Source organism: Lissotriton vulgaris, unplaced genomic scaffold (assembly GCF_964263255.1).
Source record: "Lissotriton vulgaris unplaced genomic scaffold, aLisVul1.2 SCAFFOLD_701, whole genome shotgun sequence".
Lineage (NCBI taxonomy): Eukaryota > Metazoa > Chordata > Amphibia > Caudata > Salamandridae > Lissotriton > Lissotriton vulgaris.
Window position 1 is genome coordinate 497,424 of NW_028248859.1, and position 19,056 is coordinate 516,479.

General features: G+C 46.1%; 1 long non-coding RNA gene across 1 annotated transcript in view; it reads right to left on the bottom strand.

Moving 5' to 3' along the window:
- Positions 1–1,275: 1,275 nt before the first annotated feature.
- The window catches only part of LOC147663785 (uncharacterized), a 106,141-nt gene continuing 88,360 nt past the window's right edge, over positions 1,276–19,056 (bottom strand). The window contains exon 3 of the long non-coding RNA XR_015305231.1: positions 1,276–1,451. This is a non-coding gene — a long non-coding RNA (uncharacterized LOC147663785). The remainder of the gene's footprint in view (positions 1,452–19,056) is intronic.

The window sequence follows — 19,056 nt, forward strand, 5'->3', positions numbered from 1 at the left end:
GGGTGAATGGATAGATAATGAGAGAAAGGATGGACGGATGAGTGAGTGGAAGGATGGATGAGAAGAAAAGGTAAATAGATGAATGTATGGGTGGAAGGGTAGGTGGACGGGTAAAAGGATGGATGGATGGATGAGTGAAAGGATGAATGAAAGGGTGGATGACAGGGGAGTGAATGTGTGGATGAGTGGAAGGATGAGTGTACGGATGGATAAGGTGAAAGGATGAATGGAGGGATGGATGAGTGAAAGGTTGGATGGAGGGATGGATGAGTGGAATGATGGATGGATGGGAGGACAGATCTGATGAATAGGTTTGCAAATCACTGAATATTGATATGGATGGGCACAGAGATGGAAGGACAGAATGAATGGGGAAATACTGAATGATGGATGAAAGAATTATTGCACCTTGTAATCCCCTTCATTTTAAGTACATTTCCTATAGATTGACTTTCACATGTATATGAGTCATTGTTTCTATATAATATGTGTGTGATGTAACGCACTCCAACACTCTGCCCCCTCATGCTTGGGATGAGTAGCACTATAAAAGAAATTAAATACTCATGAGAGAGGGTCTGTGTAAGAGGAGGGTCACCATTGGAGGGTAGTAGCAAGGCCGGGCTGGCCAGACCGGGCACAAGGCGTTCCCCTGGGAGGCTTAAAAGGTGGGCTGGAGGTGGTTATGTTACCAGAAAAAGACCTGCACATTTGCTCAAAGCTGCACGCATACTGAAAATCCATGAAGTGCACAATTGTCTCAATCTAATTTAAACATCTTTTCACCAGTAATTAAGTGGTTGTCTATTTACTTACGTATATACAGTTGTGGGACCTTTTCTGATGTGTCTGTAAAACTTCCCTTTTGTCCTGATTTTTGATCTCCTGTTCTGAATTTTTGTCCTGCATTTTGAGCCTTTGCCCTACATTTTTACACTCACCATCCTGAATTTGCACCCATGCCAGTTGGGCACCCTACTCGTCAGGGGTAGTATGCACTAAATAATTGCAATTACTATGTGACAATGACACCGAGTTCTTGGGGAGGGTCCGAGTATTTCAATGTTTGCCCCGCACAGGTCAGTGCATCTGAATGGACAATTTAAGTTCTGGAGCATCATTTTATTAGCAGTTTATAACAGGATATGAACTAACGCTGCCGAATAGGGTTCCGATTTATCTAATGTTTTTATGGATCACAGTACACAAAGCAAAGTCTATTGGTTCTGAAATTTTATGTATTTGCGTTACCCCAGTCACACAGCGAGACTCACCCGAGCAGCAGGAGATGTTCGAGTGCCAGAAGAGTCCCACGGGGCAGCACGGGGTATAAACTGGATCACACGCAGACGGAAGGCAGAGGATACCATCACGGCAGTAACACCCGGCTTCCTCAGTGCATTCCCCATCACAACCGGCGGCTACGCACAAGGGCGCTGAGCTGCTCCCAGCTGCAAGAAGAGGGAAAAAGGAAAAGGGGAGAGTTAAATGAGTTCCAAATACAATTATTCTGCACGTTACCTGACCAATAACACATCACTGTTCACTTTCCTCACACACCTAATATTTCTTTTTTTCCACGCTCCACTGGAGCATTTACCGGAGCCAATCCCTCCTTCTTTCTTTGTTTGGACTGTTGAATCTGTCCATCGTTCCTTCAGCTCGCCCCCTCTCCAGTTCAGCTGCAGCACCTCAGGGAGACGGCTTGGATGCGAGAGGGCAGGCTTGGAGCAGTCATTTATTTATGTATTAGGCTGTTCGAAGTAAACAGGCTGGGGCTCATTTTACGAATCGTGTTCATCTAAAGGCTTACACCCTTCATCTATTGTTCTCTTGCAGGTTCTGTTATTCCGGAGAGATGGGTCTTTACAAGGTTATCTCCATCAACTATTTCCTGTCAGTGGTCAGCCATATAAGTATTACATATCCAGGGAAAAGTATAATTGCAAGACTTTTAAAGGGTTTCAGATTTATAAGCCCAGTTAATTTAGGTCTGGTTCTTTCTTGGGAACTATTGATGGTTTTGAGGGGTCTTCAGTAAGAATCTGTTGCGCATCTAGAAAGGTGGGATATAGACTGGTAATTATTTAAATCAGATTTTCTGGTAGCATTTATCTCTGTGAAGTGGTTGGGCGTGTTGGGAACCATCATTCTCTTACTTAGGCTTCTTCCTAGAAAAGGTAGTTCTCAACTTAGATGCTAAACGTGTTCTAAAGATTCATTCTTCCTTCCACTTAACACAGGAAGTGGTATTACCGGTTCTTGGAATGGCGTTCTTATTCAATTGAACAGTAAAAGAGGTTGCCTATCTATCCAAGCAGAACTAAAGGGTTGTTGGGAACCCACAGCTTGATTTGTGTGTCTCACGGGTCAGCAAATAAATGGAGCAAGGGCTGAAACCAAACAATTAGTAGGAGGATGGGTTCGCAGGTCAATAACGCAGCCATACAAATCAGTGGAGTAGGTCATTCCTTCTAATATCCAGGGGCGGTCAACAAGAAGAGTGGCAGCTTCTTGGGTGCAAGCAGGTGGGGAATCTCTTCGCACAGCGGGTAGATCTGCGACAAGTTCAACCCAACAGACATTCAATAACATTATCGATTTGAACTGTCACTTTTTTAGTTCTACAGTCTGGAAAACATGAATGAAGCAATTGTTAAATTATTTTAAAAAAATTGAGCCTCATATGCGTCGGTGCAATCTTCTGAGAAATGTAGTCTTTATAAAGAACACATTGCAAACTGAATTGTTTTTTGTCATTTATTGAGTATACTAATCACTAACTGGCCAATGTTTTATCTACACCTGAAGAATACCATTTTTCATAGGGTCGGAAGTGATGGTCTGCAGGTTCCATGAGGGTCTCTGTACCAAGAACACGAATCCACTGAAAGTCAGCACTAGGATTTCAGCAGGTGCTCTGCTTATGACATGCATTGCTGCTAATATATGGCCTGTGTTTACAAAGCTTGCTGCAATGAGTGGTGCAAAGGTATCCTGGACAGAGCTTACACTGCAGAATGTGCCAGAAGCAAAGGTGGTGCCGTAGGAGCAGCATATACGTGAAATGGTGGACAGCGCACTGAATGCAGAGGCCTGAGAAGAGGCCGGCAGGGAGTCTGTGTCAGACGTTTATGGAAATGGCAAAAGAACTGAGAGTCAAAGTGAGGGCCTGAAGGCTAGCAGCGGTATTCTGAGGCTATGTAAGGGTTGACAGTGGGGGTCCGAGGGCTGGATGACGCACCGAAGTGTCTTAAGTTCAAATTGTTGTAAGGAAGGTTCAGACTTCTATTCGTTGTTAGAACATTGGAATGTTGGGAGCCCGATTGAAGCCAAAGGAGTGCGCTGGGCTTCTAATGGCCAATAAAAGCTAGGAACTCCCACATTCCAATGTCTGTCCTCCACAGCTAATGCTCCGAACACAGGCCTACGGAGCCCAAGGGGATTTCAGCCCCCCCATGCTCTGTGAGGCCTTTGTTTTACTATTTAGAACATTATGCCCTCTAGGGGTTGAATATCCTAATAGCCTTATAGCCCTCCATAGGGCTATAGTGGCCGTTAAAGGCTGCCTTCCTTGTTAAAGACCCTAACCTTCGGCTCAGGCCTTTAGTTCTGGAGTGAGCATTTAATGTTTATTGTTTAGAAAAATACCACATGCCAGTTGGAAAACGCCACCTGCAACTTCCTAAAGGGGTGTTCCCTTCAACATTCCGAATTAACACTTTCTTAATTTAACGCTACAATAAAGGGTCTATCTAGCGAAGTGCTCTGTAGCAGTAAGCCACTGACTGACCTCAATAAATGTGTCAAGACTAACGCAGAGATCTCAAACAACCCTGTGTCAAGTGTGAGGAGTTCAGTCAGTCCAGTTTTAAATGTAGTCCTAGATTCCTAAAGGGAACATCAAGACAACATGAACCAGAATGCTCAGCCAACGCCAGAACATGTTGCGTTATTTGGATCTGACAAGGAGCAACGTAAGATCTTTTAGTTAGCATGGATGCTAGAATTACAAACAACGCTCTCCTGTCAATCGAAAGTGGTTGCAACTTGCCCCACCACTTTTGATATTTGAGTTGAGATGCCCGTTTTGAACACCAAAATGCCTTTTTCCCATTTTCTGTGCTGCAAAAAAATACAGGCTTCAGATGAGTCATAACGCGTACAGATGTTACTCTGCTCTTCGTGGCTGAAGTGGCGACATAGCTCAACACACTTATGCAACCCTGCGCCAGGGAATTAAGAGCTATATAAATGTGCCCGCTTGCAGACACTCAGGAATAGCTGCTTTGAAAAAAGTCCACTGGCTGCCTATTCAGGCCAGGATTCGATTTAAGGGGATGTGTATAGCCCATAAAGCTATGTGGCATGCTGGCCCGGCCATGATTTGCTCATTAGTGACCCCCTGCCATCCATCAAGAAATCTGCGCTCTAGTATTTCCTTTTGTGCAGTCTCACGGAAAGTGCAACGAGCCAGATGGAGAGGCCGCTCCTTTTCTTGGAATGCTGCCTCCTCATGGAACTCCCTGCCCCCCACCATACGTAGTGAACCTGATCTACAAAAGTTCCGCAAACTTTTGGAAACATTTCTTTTCCACTAATCAGCGTAGCCTGATTGTTGTCTCTGCCTACCTGTCCGAAGCGCTACAAGGCCTCCGGGTAGAAGCTCGCTTTATAAAACTTATTTTCATTTAATTTCATTTCATGTATGACACATTTGTGCTAGGTGCGTATGCATGACTGTGCTTATTTGGCTTAAACACAGGAAACTTGGCTGCGAAGCTCAGCAAATATTGCCACCCGATCCAATAGTGTATAATCAGTTAGGATGTGTCTATTCCGGGTACTCGCTTCATTCTTCAAACTGACGGTGGTAGGAATGTTAGGAGAGATAATGCCATGTAGCTGATTCAGGCTTATTTGGGAACATATTAATCCGTGGTAAGACAGTTAAGACAGCAGCGATACGAGTTAATATGCCTGCAGTAAAGATCAGAATATAACCATAAGAAGCTACAAACCCCCTTCAAATTCCCAATGTTGAAGAAATAAATACCGCTTAGTGGAGTAATGGTAAACTATTGTGACACCAATAGCTCCACACTAATATTAAAATACCAATGAGCTCATTAGAACTGTTGTAAACCACACCTCGGATTACCTCTCCGACCTCTTTTCCTTGTTTAGGGCAATTCACCAACTCATACCTCGGCATCTGCATGTGAGAATCGGATTGCTTGCTTTTCCTGCTCCCGATTTCCTATCTAAAGTTTATTTTCGTGCACACGAGGAGAGAGGAGGGCAGTGCTTAATTTGTAAAAAAAAAATAAGTCCCAGTGCTCAAAATCTTTCTTTGGTGGTAGCCACAACATCTTCCAGTTATTTACCTGGCTCCATTACTTGCACCACCCAATTGTACCATTGTTATGCACACTGCCTACATTGACAACTCAAGAGCAGCCAAAATCAAAAATAAACTACTCCTTGAGAATTACGACATCGATTATAACAGTCCACTTATTTCACCACAGCATTCATTTAAACAAAATGCATTTGATGAGGGAAATTATTACATCTTTAAAAAGTACAATGCCGGAACTGAAACTCAGTGCCTTTACTATGAATTGAAGTCTTGTGTTCTATCAACTTCACTATGCATCAAATCTATATGGTAATCTCTGTGAAGCGCCTACAGGCACTTAAGTTCTGTAGTGAGCGCTATGGAGAGAGGTATCCATTATTACATAAAAATTGAGTTAGGGGGTGGTACGAGGATGAAGATGGAAGAACACCTCTGAGTTCAACAAACTTTTTATAGATAGAATCGATGTGGAGATCATAGAACACCCACACCACTAAAATTCGTAGATGTCAGTTTTTAAACTATGTGTATGGCCTCTTTCTAACTCAGGAATAAACCTCTGATCTCTAATTGGCGGGCTCACACAAATTAATGTTTCCATTCTACTTATGTTGTTATTGACAAAATATGGTTCATGTAATGCTGACAATAATTGCAAAGCAGTAAAACATGGAAGAATTTTGTAAGCAGGTTATCAAGCAAACTCAACTTCCAGTCCCGGCTTTCCCTGTTAACAAAAATGTGTGTTCCTGGGCAAATTGTTTTCAAGTGCGGAGCTTTATGATCTGCTGCAATGAAGAGGTGTTTTTAGAAACAAAGTTGGGTAGACTGTTAAGTGCTATATGTATCAAAAGCAGACCATTCAGTTCAGCCCATAGAAGTATTTTACTTTATAATGTTTTTGTGTGAAAGTATGGCCTTTCAAACATCCAAGGTATCCAGGCACTGGATTGTCCAGTGGGGATTAAACACTCCACTTTTTTGTTTATTTTGTAGTGAATTTATGAGCGTTTGTGTACCACATGGACACTATTATTTTGCTCCCAGGATGTACATTTTGTCTGCCTTCCTTTCGAGTTCTGCAATCCACAGAAGCCCTACATATACACACATTGCCATGTTGTTGACGAATTTAGTTAATCTCCTTAAAAGTTTGTGTGTTTAATAAAGAGCATATTTCCAGCAAGGTTGCTTCCGAGCACTAAAACGCCCTGATAAAAGTTACAGCGAGGATAACACACACTAAAGGTGGGCATGGTGCAATGCCACTTGGTAGGCAGACGTCTTTTGGTGCAAAAGCTTTAAATTCTTTAGATGTATTAATTTGCAAGAGTAGTTCACTGTGCCGCGCATCGCTTTCAGCGCTTTAGACTACGAACATGAAGCAGCTTTGGAACATTATGCCCTCTAGGGGCGGAGTGTCCTAATAGCCTTATAGCCCTCCATAGGGCTATAGTGGCTGTAAAAGGCTGCCTCCCTTGTTAAAGACCCTCACCTTCAGCTCGGGCCTTTAATGCTGGAGTGAGCATTTAATGTCCGGTATAGCCTGCTAGGGCGGGCTATAAGGATATATTAACACACAGCCTTTAAGTCATTGGTTGCTCCAAAGCACAGCAATTCTTTATGTCACTGGAGAAAGCCTATTGTGGTGGATTAATTGTTATGCTGTCACAGATACACCACTTCTCTGCTCTGGCCACAGCTGGGCCCAGGCTGTACTTGGAATTATGGTCATGCTCTCCTGGGCAGTCAGGTTCTACAAAGCAGCCTGCCTACCCACCAACACTGAGTGTCTGCTAGTGAGTTCCTGCAGGTGACCACCCTACGCCTCCTATCTGCTACAGGCCAAAGCAGCATTCTGAAAAAACTAGCTGGGGGTTAAAGCACATCCCCCATTCTCCTAGGGTGTGTGATACATGCATGCTTGTAGTTCTGTGCAAAGCTGCTACAGAGAGCCATACCTTCAACAGTGCACCCCTCCCATTGGAAGAGGAGGTTGGAGAGCATTGGAAGACGGGTGAAGGGTGGAGAGGAGCAAATGGGGAAAGGTGATGGGAAGAGGGCTAGGAGGAAGATATGGGAGGTGAGAGTGATAGAATTCAATTTTCGATGCCCCACCCATCTCTAATTTCCCATGTGAGTTAGCATCATGTGATTAACTGATGAAGTACGTATATATACATGTTTTTGCATTACTCCTGCTTGTTACATGATTATTCAAATATATGTGTGATGATATTAGTTTTCTTAGCTTAGCTCGTGTGCCTCCATTTTGTGTATCACCCCGAGCCTGCGAGTCGTACTCGCTCATCTACCCCTCCTGTAGGAATAGAGAATTTCACTAATACAGCAGTTTTCGTTTCTCAGCTAACTGTGGCCGAAACTAACAAGTCTCTTATCAGTAATGTTCTCATGCACCAGAGACGCTGAGGCTTAGCTCCGCGGCCTTGAGCAAAGATAGCCATGTATCCCTTGCAGGTGCAGATGCCTTCTGTATGAGGACATTGTTCCTCTGTCTGGGTTTCAGTAATTTTCCAGAAGGGGCGTACCCCAATGTACTGTATTACATTATAATGTATTGCTGTGATGATGGGAGTCAGTCCTCTTGACGCACTCTTAAGGGTGAGGTCGGTCAGGGCCCTCTCATATGGGAGTTTGTGGCCTAATAAAGCTTGTTGTTTATTCTTCTCCACTGTCCGGCTGACTTTCTACCGAGTTACTATAGGTGAGTGTGGTAAGTCACTCGGGTGGATTTGAGCCACGCTTATCAGATGGCGCCCGAATAGGGACCCCGCGATAAAGATCTTTCTCACCCGTAGGTGGGTAGCAGAAGACCGGGGACCCGATGGTCGGCACGGTGGGTCCGGGTACCCATCTGATGCCGAGCTTGGTTCTCGCAGCGCTGCCCCACCCTGCTGATCGGGAGAGGTCCCGGTTCGGATCTTATGCCAGGGTCTAGAAGGCGGAACTCGGAGCTGACCGTGTTGGTCCTGGCAGCCGGAGGTGGAGAACGGTAGAGGTCGGTACCGCATACGGAAGGTAAGTGGTCCACCTGTGATTGTTTGAGGAGCTGGAGTGTTCCGGGAGACTAGGGTGTCTCCAATGGTTTGAGGAGCCGGTGCGCTCCTGGGGCTAGTGTGCTACGGGGAACTCAGAGTGCGAGCAGGCGCTCTGACAGACTTGACGAGGTTGGGAGAATATTTGGGTATATTGTTTGTAGTAATCCGACCGGGTGGTACTGTGGTGAAGGCGTGGCTCATTACGGGTAGACTCCGGAACTTACCCTGAACTCCTAGAGTGGTGGTTCAGTGGAGGTGAGTCCTGGGTCTCCTGTGGTAAAGTGCGCAGTGACCCGTAGTGCCGCCCGGGGAGCGGATGTGTTCTCCATCCTCAGAACAGTTAGTGTACTGTTCGGTCTGCGGTAGGGTCCAGGTTCCCCAGGACTTGGTCGACGGGCCTTGTCCCATTTGGTAACACGTGTTTGGAAGGATTTATATGTGTAGGATGTGTATGTGTGTGTATGGTTCCTTAATGTATATTATATGTGTGTGAACGAGCTCGAGCTAGTGATTCAAGGTAACAAATTTTGTGAAGAAGTGTTTTATTTTACATCAAAGTAGAGATGCTGTGTTTCAGTAAGTTACGATGTTTTGGGTGTTGTTGTCGTGTATCAGACTCCAGGCTGGCTGAGAGCCAACCTGCACCCCTAGAGGGCACTCCAAACTTTGACATGTATGTCAAGCATGGATTGCCCCCGATCCTGTTTGGCACTTTATGGCACCGATATACCGCTGATAATGTGGATTTGCAATGGCCCTTGACCGGTTCATTCGAGGCAGCTAAATTAGATTATTTGCAAGATAAATTATTTGCTAAGCGTAGCCGTCAAAGCATGTTCGATTCTTTAAGAGTGTGGCAGAAGGAAGTCAGGGAACGTAAGTTGAGAGAAGAGAAGGCGGCTCTTAAAAGGTTAGCACAGACAATGGTGCAAAAGGCGAGAGAACACACAAAGAATGAGAATGAGCAACGTTTGGAGCACGCAGATAGGCTTTGCAGGTTGAAAGAAAATAAAAGTTACGTGGTACGAGAGGATGAGCAGGATAAGATGGAAGACATTTTGAATACTCGACCCCCTCCTCGCTATGCTCCGCAGTCATTGTATCCCACCCTACCAGCTCCTGCCTCTACAAGTGGGGTTTCGGGTTCACAAGCAAGTGCCCCGCACCAGCCTTGCGCAGCGATTTCTGCCTCCCCCTCCTCTTTGACACCCCTCGTTTCTTTACTCCCGGCCAGTTCACCCTCTCCCTCCCAATTTTCTCTAGCACTCCCTACTGTTTCCGCTAGCACCACCCCTAGTCAGGAGATGTCAACGCCGAGTAAAGGCGTAGGTAGCGGACTGTTCTCACAGGTACGGAAGTTGGTTACGCGTTCCACGGTTGGTTTGGATGAGAAGAGTGTATTGGCCAACCAGGCATGTCAGTGGGCTAGGAATAACATTTATTCGTTCGAAGACATTTGGTCCACAATGAAAGATTTTGAGCCTTTGGTGCAGCAGCACGCTTTGTGGCACATGTCAAATGTACTAATATCGCTATGGGAACAGGGGTACGGAGGTGTGGCTCCGGCGGCTTTATGAGATATACAAAGTGGAGCCTACAGAACGAATACTGGGGTGAAGGAGGTGATGCGCTGTCTGCGTGCCATATTACAGTACATAAATGAATTGCCCTCTGCAGGTGTACCCCATTTTCCAGGTATACATCCAATGCGTGAAGTGCACCCTATCTACCATCCAGAGGTACCCGCGATGGTAGATCCGCTCACGAACACTGTCACTAGGAACAGGGTAGACGCAGATTTCCAGGAGCAATGGGTATATACGCCATGGAAGAGAAGTGAGGTACTGGCCTTAAAGGCCCAGTTGCCAGATTCTAGAAAGAACCCAACTGCATATTATAAAGAGCTGACGGAAGCTGCGTCTTCCGCAGTAATGACTTTAGCTGATATTGAACAGTTTTTTGGGCTTTTGGTCCCAGTCGATGTGTGGCGGCAGGTAAATGTATGTAAATGTATTTGAGCTTATATAGCGCACAGCTACCCACAAAGGGTTTCCCGGCGCTTGCTTAGGGAACCCGTCCTGGTATTCCCCTGTGAGATAACCCCGGCAGGGTATCCACAAGGTGAAAGCCAGGCATCCCGCCGCGAGGGGCCGTTGTGGAGATTAAGCAAGCTATTGCCCAGAGTCGCAGAGTGTGAACCCGTGAGTTGAGAAGGCACCGGAGCGAGAATTATCGAGTCTGTGGAATTTTTGAGCCCAAGACCCGCCGAGGCGGGGAATTGAACCCTGGTCCAGGGCCGATCTCAGCTTCCGGGTCTGCCGCCTCTCGCCCCTGAGCCACACTTTTCCACAGGTGGTGAAGGGTACAGATCATTCAGAGGAATTGGGTGGTACGTGGCAAGAGTTACAGGATTGGGACAAAGAACGTAAGCCAGGGGAAAAGCCAAAAGCTGAGATTCTGGCGTTACCGGGGCGAATAATTAAGTACATGCACACCCTCATTCCCCCGAAAAAGGTGGACTGGGACAAGTTGACTGCTTGTAAGCAGAAAAAGGATGAGGCAGTCTCGGATTTCTTTACGAGGTTTGAAGAGACGTTTATGGATATTAGTGTCCAGGATGTGTCACAGGACGGAGGGTTGCGACTCTTTGTTAATAGGTTTGTAATGAACTTATTGCCAGAGATCTCAGCAAGGTTGCAAGCGTCGGAGAGTACGTGGACGACGTCCTCTCCCTCCGGTATTCTCAGTATGGCTTAGTATTACGAACACAGAGAGAATGAAAGTAAGGACAAGCAGGAAAAAAAGGCTAAGGATTTGAAGACAAGGGTTTTGTTACAGCAAGTGTCTAGGGGTCGAGGGAGAGGTGCTGCTCCGGGACGAGGGGGTGGCGGCTATGGAAGAGGCGATAATAGAGAGAGACTGGGACCGAATCAGTGCGCGAAGTGTAAGCAAGAGGGGCATTGGTGGAGGGATTGTCCTCTGTTTCAGTCGAATGCCGGTCCTGGCCGAGGACGAGGAAGAGGGGGTGGCGGTCCCGGGAGACAGACTGTACGGTCAGATGGAGGTGGGAGGCCAGGGAGAAATTATTTTGACAATGATGCAGACAGGCAACAGCTACAAAGGGGTGGTGGTCAGTATTACAATGACGATTATTCTATTGATGATTTGACAGGATTCTCCCATAACTAGGACAGCGTAGGACAGAGCGAGGGACCAGTGTCTGTGGAAGTTGATCAGAGGGGACCCTATGTCGAGGCAGACTTATTGGGGTCTCAGCAGAAATTTCTAGTGGATACGGGTGCAATGAAAAGTTCAGTGGCTCATTCTCGGGTCCCCGGGGCGGCTCTGTCTGGCAAGAACAATATCTCTGTAGGTTTTTCAGGTACCCCGGTGATTAGCCCCATTTCCAAACCTCTTACCCTTACGATTGGCCCTTTCACTGTTGATTCACCATTTTTATTGACTTCAAATTATGGAGAAAATTTACTGGGTTTAGATTTGTTGAAGAGGTTGCATGCCACCATTTATTGTTCTCCGGACGGCGTGTACCTCACGCTGGGCCCAACTGTCGCTCGCCCACTGCAATGTTTCTCCAAAGATGACCCACTACCACCCGAATTCAAAGGAATACCCGACAGTTTGTGGACTACCAATGATACAGATGTAGGAAAGATGGATATTGCCCCAGTAACAATAAAGGTTAAGGTGGGAGCGAAATTACCCAGGGTACCGCAGTATAGAATACTAAGGGAGGGAGAGAAAGCCCTGTTACAAATAATACAAGATTTGATTCAGTCAGGAGTAGTGGAGGAGACAGACTCGAACATATGTAACAGCCCTATACTGCCGATCCTTAAAAGACGGTCGCCTGATGCTGCAGATAATACTCCTGATGTCTATAGGTTTGTGATTGATTTGCGCCATGTGAATAAAGTAGTGGAGCCTCAATATCCGGTGGTGTCGGACATCACTACGATATTGACAATGATTCCCCCTTCTGCCAAATATTTTTCTGTTCTGGACTTGAAGAATGCTTTCTTCAGTATTCCAGTACATGAAGAAAGCCGTTATCTCTGCGGATTCTCATTGGCTGGCCGAAGCTTTAGGTTTAATAGAATTCCCCAAGGTTACACGGAAAGTCCGAGTATATATAGTCAAGCACTGAAGGCACAATTGGACGAATTGGAACTTCCACCTGGCAACGTAATGTTGCAGTATGTGGACGATATTCTGATAGCATCGGACGATGAGGAGGGTTGTCGGGATGCTACGAATAAATTGCTGCATCATTTGGCCAAAAGGGGGCACAACGTGTCCCTTCCGAAATTCCAATATTGTCGAACGGAGGTTACCTACCTAGGTCACCTCCTTTCGAAAGCGGGGAGGAGATTGACGCCAGAGCGCATAAAAGCGATAACTAATATGAAGGTACCTAACACGCAGCGAGAGGTGCGCGCATTCTTGGGCATAACATCGTATTGTCGCCAGTGGATACCTAACTATGCATTACTAACAAAACCCCTATTGTATCTGACCACTAAAGAAGTGCGCGACACCCTACCCTGGACCCCTGCATGCCAGGAAGCGTTTGAGTCACTAAAAACTGCTTTATGTTCTGCACCCGTTCTGGGAACACCTGATTACCAGAAGCCTTTTGTGCTTTATGTACACGAGGCGGAAGGTTGCGCGTTGTCTGTCCTAACACAGTGTTTCGGAGGGAAGCAGAGACCCTGTGCTTACTTCTCTGCGATGCTCGGCAATGTGGCAAGAGCGCTGCCGAGCTGTTTGAGGGCCACGGCGCTGCTGCTCGTCTTACCGGCTACGAGATGACCCTCTTTGCACCTCATGTTACGATAAAAAGGTGTGCTACTCTGAACCCTGCCACGTTGTTACCTATCCCAACAGATGCAAAGGATGATGACATACATGACTGTTTGTTTCGGACAGAGGAGGAGACGAAAGGGAGGGTGGACCTGACGGATAAGCCCTTAGATGATCCGGATGGGGAATTGTATGTAGACGGGTCTTGTTTCAAGCTTGCAGATGGTACATCGACGGCAGCATATGCAATTACGACATTACAGACAGTAGTGGAGACCTCTAGAATACCTTACAATTCGGCCCAGGCTGCAGAAATTATAGCTTTACTGAGGGCATGTGAACTGAGTGAGGGACTGGACGTGAACATTTATACTGACAGCCAATACGCCTTTGGCGTGGCTCATAATTATGGGCGACTGTGGGCAGAACGGGGATTTTTGACTTCATATGGACAACGTATACAGCATGGTCCGCTGATATTACGATTGTTAACAGCATTGACGTTACCCAGGCGACTGGCTGTGATAAAGTGCAGTGCACACAAGACAATAGTGGACGATGTGGGACGAGGCAATGCCTTTGCAGATCAAACGGCAAAAGAGACTGCTCGGACAAAATTACCATGGATGTTTGTGGCAGGTCCAGCTAGATGGGTACCAGACGTTAATATGTTTGCAGACACGGTACAGAGTGTAAAAAATATACAGGAGATGGCAACTGAGCAAGAGTTGAGGGCGTGGAAAGATGGTGAGGGGAGACTGGACTCTGATGGGTGCTGGACGGATGTGACTGACAAAAGATGATGGTTACTCCCGAACGCATACGTTTCCCCCGTAGTGACAATGGCACATGGTCCGGCACACTTCAGTGCCAAGGGTATATGCAAACTGCTGGACCCGGTCTGAAACAATAAAAACATCTCTAAGATGGCGACACATCTGGTCCAGCAGTGCATGGTCTGTTTGAGACACAATCCAGGGAAGGGAACGCCAGTACCTGCAGGGAACTTTGCACCTCCTTCTTTCCCTTTTGAGGTGATACAAATGGATTACATAGAAATGGAACGTGTGAATAATCTCAAATATGTTCTTGTAGTTGTATGCGCTTTTAGTAGATGGGTGGAAGCATATGCCACCAAGGACTGCACGGCCATTTCCACAGCTAAAATGTTGATAAAGGAGTACTTCTCGCGCTTCAGATTGCCTAGGGTGATCTGGAGTGACAACGGTACATCCTTTAATGCTGAACTTATCAAAAACATTTGTAAGGGGTTAAACATTTCACAGAAGTTTCACGCGGCTTTACATCCCCAAGCCGCGGGCCTAGTGGAGCGATTTAATGGTACCCTTAAGTTAAAGATGGCAAAAATACAGGAGAGTACAGGACTCCGCTGGCCAGATGCCCTTCCTTTAGCTTTGCTTTCTACCAGAGTTACTGTTAATTCTAGGATGGGAATTTCTCCCCACAAAGTTGTTTTCGGCCGTCCGGCCAATGTGTAGGGGGTACCGCAACCGAAGTGTTTTTCGCACATTGAGCATCCACTGTTGATAGACTACTTGTATGCCTTGACTAAAGATCTTCGTTCTATTCATCAACAGGTAGCAGACACCCTGAAGCCGTTGCCGGAGGGGCCGGGCCATAGGATCCAGCCAGGAGATTTTGACGTGGTCAAGAAATTTCAGCGGAAGAATTGCCTGGAGCCCCGTTGGTCGGAGCCGTGCCTTGTTTTATTAACAACACGCACCGCACTTCCAGTGGAGGGCAGGAAGGCGTGGACCCATGCATCGCATGTCAAGAAGGTCCCCCTGCCGTTACCCTACGACAAATGGGTAAGGGAAGGCGTTGCTGATGAGGAACATGAGCAATTACCCAGCTACATCCCCTTCTCGGATGCCTCACTGAGGGGAGAGGAGCAAGGTGAAAAGTCACATGCAGAACAAAGTGCACCAAGACAAGGAAGAGAAAAAATAACAAGCTCCGCTACTCCCGTTGCTACTAGTGATAAGGCATTAAAGGGTCCAGTTCATGTTACAGATACACCCGTTTTGTTCACTGACTCTGAAGTGCGAGGGAGCACTCGCTATAATCTGCGGCCCCGAAAAAGGTGAAGGTGTACTGGACTGAACACTGGAAGAAGGGCTTAGTGGAGATTCTGTTGCAAAAGAAGATTTAGTGATACGGATGGACTTGTAAGAGCCCTGGTGTTTAGCCGAAGATTCTGTTTTATGAGACTCTGTTCTATGAGACTATAGAGTGGCGTGGGGCCCAGAATAAGTGCTCCTCTGTTACAATTGCTGTGTGTCAAGCGACGTGGGATTAAGGTCTGGACGGTACAAGCCTGGCTTTGACGGACACAGGGAGAAGATCCCTCTTTAGGGTTGAAGAACCCCTCTGGACGGTTTTAGGACTGTCTGGGACTAATTTTTTAGTGTATATTTCCTTTTTTTTATATACTTTTGCGAATTTTTAAAAAAATATGCATCCTTTTGGTCGTCCCATCCCCGACGAGGAGCAGCCTTTTGCGGCTCCTCGGAGACCTTTGCCTGCTTCCCCCTGGTTGGCCCTTTCCCGGAGAGGAAAATTAGTACTCCTCATAACAGTGCTTATTGCCTTTCTAGTGACTCTTGGTATATTGTTTTTCTTGGATAAGGCTTATCCTGTACATGTGTTTGCACCCACACCTACTGCTGTTCCTGAACATAACATCATAACGGTAGACTATGGTGAACAAATGCTTAGACGAGGTTATAAAGAAAATGTTTTTATATAACTTTGCACCATGCTCATGCCACCACTAACATAACTGACTGTTGGGTTTGCGGGCTTCGGCCTTCTGCTGCTTACAAGAAGGATAGATTTTTAGCGCTTCCATTGACACCTGTGAATAGTTGCGTGGGATGGTACACTCTAATAGGTCTTGTCAAATATTTTCAACAACCAGATTTTCTGACTCCTCGACTGCAAGACAGAGGATCGACAATGACCATGCGAGTTCGCCCTATGCCCCCCTCTTCCCTTGGACGGCTATATACTGACGGACGTTTTGATCAGACATTTATAGAGACGTGTGAGAAAAAGGTGGGACGCTTTTTGACTCCAAATGACACCGACAAGGTTAGAGAAAGTTTTTTACGGTTGAATTCCTCTCTGTCCTACAGATATCCACCTAAAGGGAATGGCACTGTCAAGTCTTTAATTCCATTGACTGTGGTGGGTCCGTCCCCATTTTTTTGTATAGAAGGAAGGGGCCCCATTAAAGTTGGCAGCAGTTCTTGTAACGTAACAGCCTCGATACGTTTACCCCTTAGTCCATCTTTGGTTACTCCCCCCAGCATTTACTTTGTGTGTGGAGATAATGGGTACTTATGGTTGCCTGAGGGTTGGGGGGGGGTATGTTACCTAGCTTATATGATTCCGCCCGTATATGTGGCACCTTCCGACTATCACAAGACTCATCGTAGGTTTCCCAACACACCAGAACAGCGCAAAAGGAGGGAACTTCAGGTAAATGACGTTGACCAGACAGACACTTCTCTACAACAATGGACTGATTTTTCTAAGGGTCTCTTGCCTTTCTGGGGTCCGATATTTAATAGTAGGGCCATTCGACGACTGTCCAGGGTGATGGAGAAGGTAGTACTTACTGAAGCAGACATTACGACTAACATGTCTGTTGAAATTCAGGCTATGAGATTATTTACGATTCAGAATAGGATGGTGCTTGACGTCATCCTGGCAGATAGAGGCGGGGCCTGTCGCGTCATCGGGACGTCTTGTTACGTATATATTCCTGACTCAGCTCCGACAGTTAACTTAGCAGTACAGAAAATCCATAGATTAGCGACTGAACTTCATCAGGATAACGGGACATGGTCATTAAATGGGGTGTTTTCTCCTCCTGGGGTTGGAAAATATTGATGGGTTTGGTTGGTGTGGTGAGCGTACTACTGACATGTTGCCTCTGTGTCTACTGCCTTCCCCCATGCTGCTCAATGTGTGCTACGAATTTTCGACCACAAAAGAAGGTGTCTGATCAATATACTGCCTCCACTGTTATTGAACTTCCTGATGTTCATTGGATGATGCTCATTGAAGATGATATTTTTGAATAAGTATGATGCCCTGCCCCTAGAATGGTTGTGCAAGGCCCTAACCTTTTGGCAAATAAATGCTCCGCTGCAGTTAGCCAATGATGCTAAAAGGAGGGTCTGATAGAATTCAATTTTCGATGCCCCACCCATCTCTAATTTCCCATGTGAGTTAGCATCATGTGACTAACTGATGAAGTACTTATATAGAAAATAACAACAAAAGAGTGTTCTGGTGCAGATGGGGAGGGGGTCTGCACAGAGCACAAGGAGTCAAACACAAGCCCACTTGGTTTGTTATTAAAGCCCTCACTCACCGACCTGGTCGGTGACTTGCTTCATCATCGGGCCCCACCGGGTGTGACCGAATGTCACCCCGGTGTGCTGCAATGCCAGAGTTACTGCGGAGCTGGTCTTGTGAGGATGGAGGGGCTATGTGATAAGTAACGTGAGAAGTGTGAAGAGTGGTGGTTTAAAATGGCCTTGTATGTATCAAAAATTATTTAATAGGTGATCATCAAGGACAAAGTAAAAAATGTGTTGGTAAACAAGACCAACTAATTGGATGGTCTTGTACCAGTAACATTAAGTGAAAGTGTGGTTGGTCAACATGTTTCTGCCCAAGTGGTATAGTTAACCTGGCATTCGTCAGGACCTAGAGTGTAAACCCCGGCGGTATGAGCACGCTAAGGCCCACCCGACCGTAGGCCTTGAAAGTAAAAAATCGTGACTGTGAAGTAAAAAAGAGGAGGGCTCCAACAACCAAAAGGCGTGAAGCGCACAGCCTCAAGTCTCCAGAAATATAGAGCCAAAAATTAAAACTTCACAGGGGATGATACTACACCCCATTGACCTCGGGAGGGGGGGGACAGCGCTTTTTGGCACATCGCCCACTACGCCAGTCTCCCGTTGATACACCTGATCAGCCCTCGGAACCGGGTCTCGCCGATCCAAAAAAAAAAAAAAAGAAGTACTTATATATACATGTTTTTGCATTACTCCTGCTTGTTACATGATTATTCAAATATATGTGTGATGATATTAGTTTTCTTAGCTTAGCTCGTGTGCCTCCATTTTGTGTATCACCCCGAGCCTGCGAGTCGTACTCGCTCATCTACCCCTCCCGTAGGAATAGAGAATTTCACTAATACAGCAGTTTTCGTTTCTCAGCTAACTGTGGCCGAAACTAACAAGTCTCTTATCAGTAATGTTCTCATGCACCAGAGACGCTGAGGCTTAGCTCCACGGCCTTGAGCAAAGATAGCAATGTATCCCTTGCAGGTGCAGATGCCTTCTGTATGAGGACATTGTTCCTCTGTCTGGGTTTCAGTAATTTTCCAGAAGGGGCGTACCCCAATGCACTGTATTACATTATAATGTATTGCTGTGATGATGGGAGTCAGTCCTCTCGACGCACTCTTAGGGGTGAGGTCGGACAGGGCCCTCTCATATGGGAGTTTGTGGCCTAATAAAGTTTGTTGTTTATTCTTCTCCACTGTCCGGCTGACTTTCTACAGAGTTACTATAGGTGAGTGCGGTAAGTCACTCGGGTGGATTTGAGCCACGCTTATCAAGAGGAAAGAGTGGAGAAGTACAATAAAGAGAAGGCAAATCATAAATGCTGGTACATTGGTCACAGACAATGAGGACAATGTAAAGAGAAGAAATGGGTAGGGTAGAGTGAGGATATATACATTTTATATTCAATGCGCCATGCCATAAACAC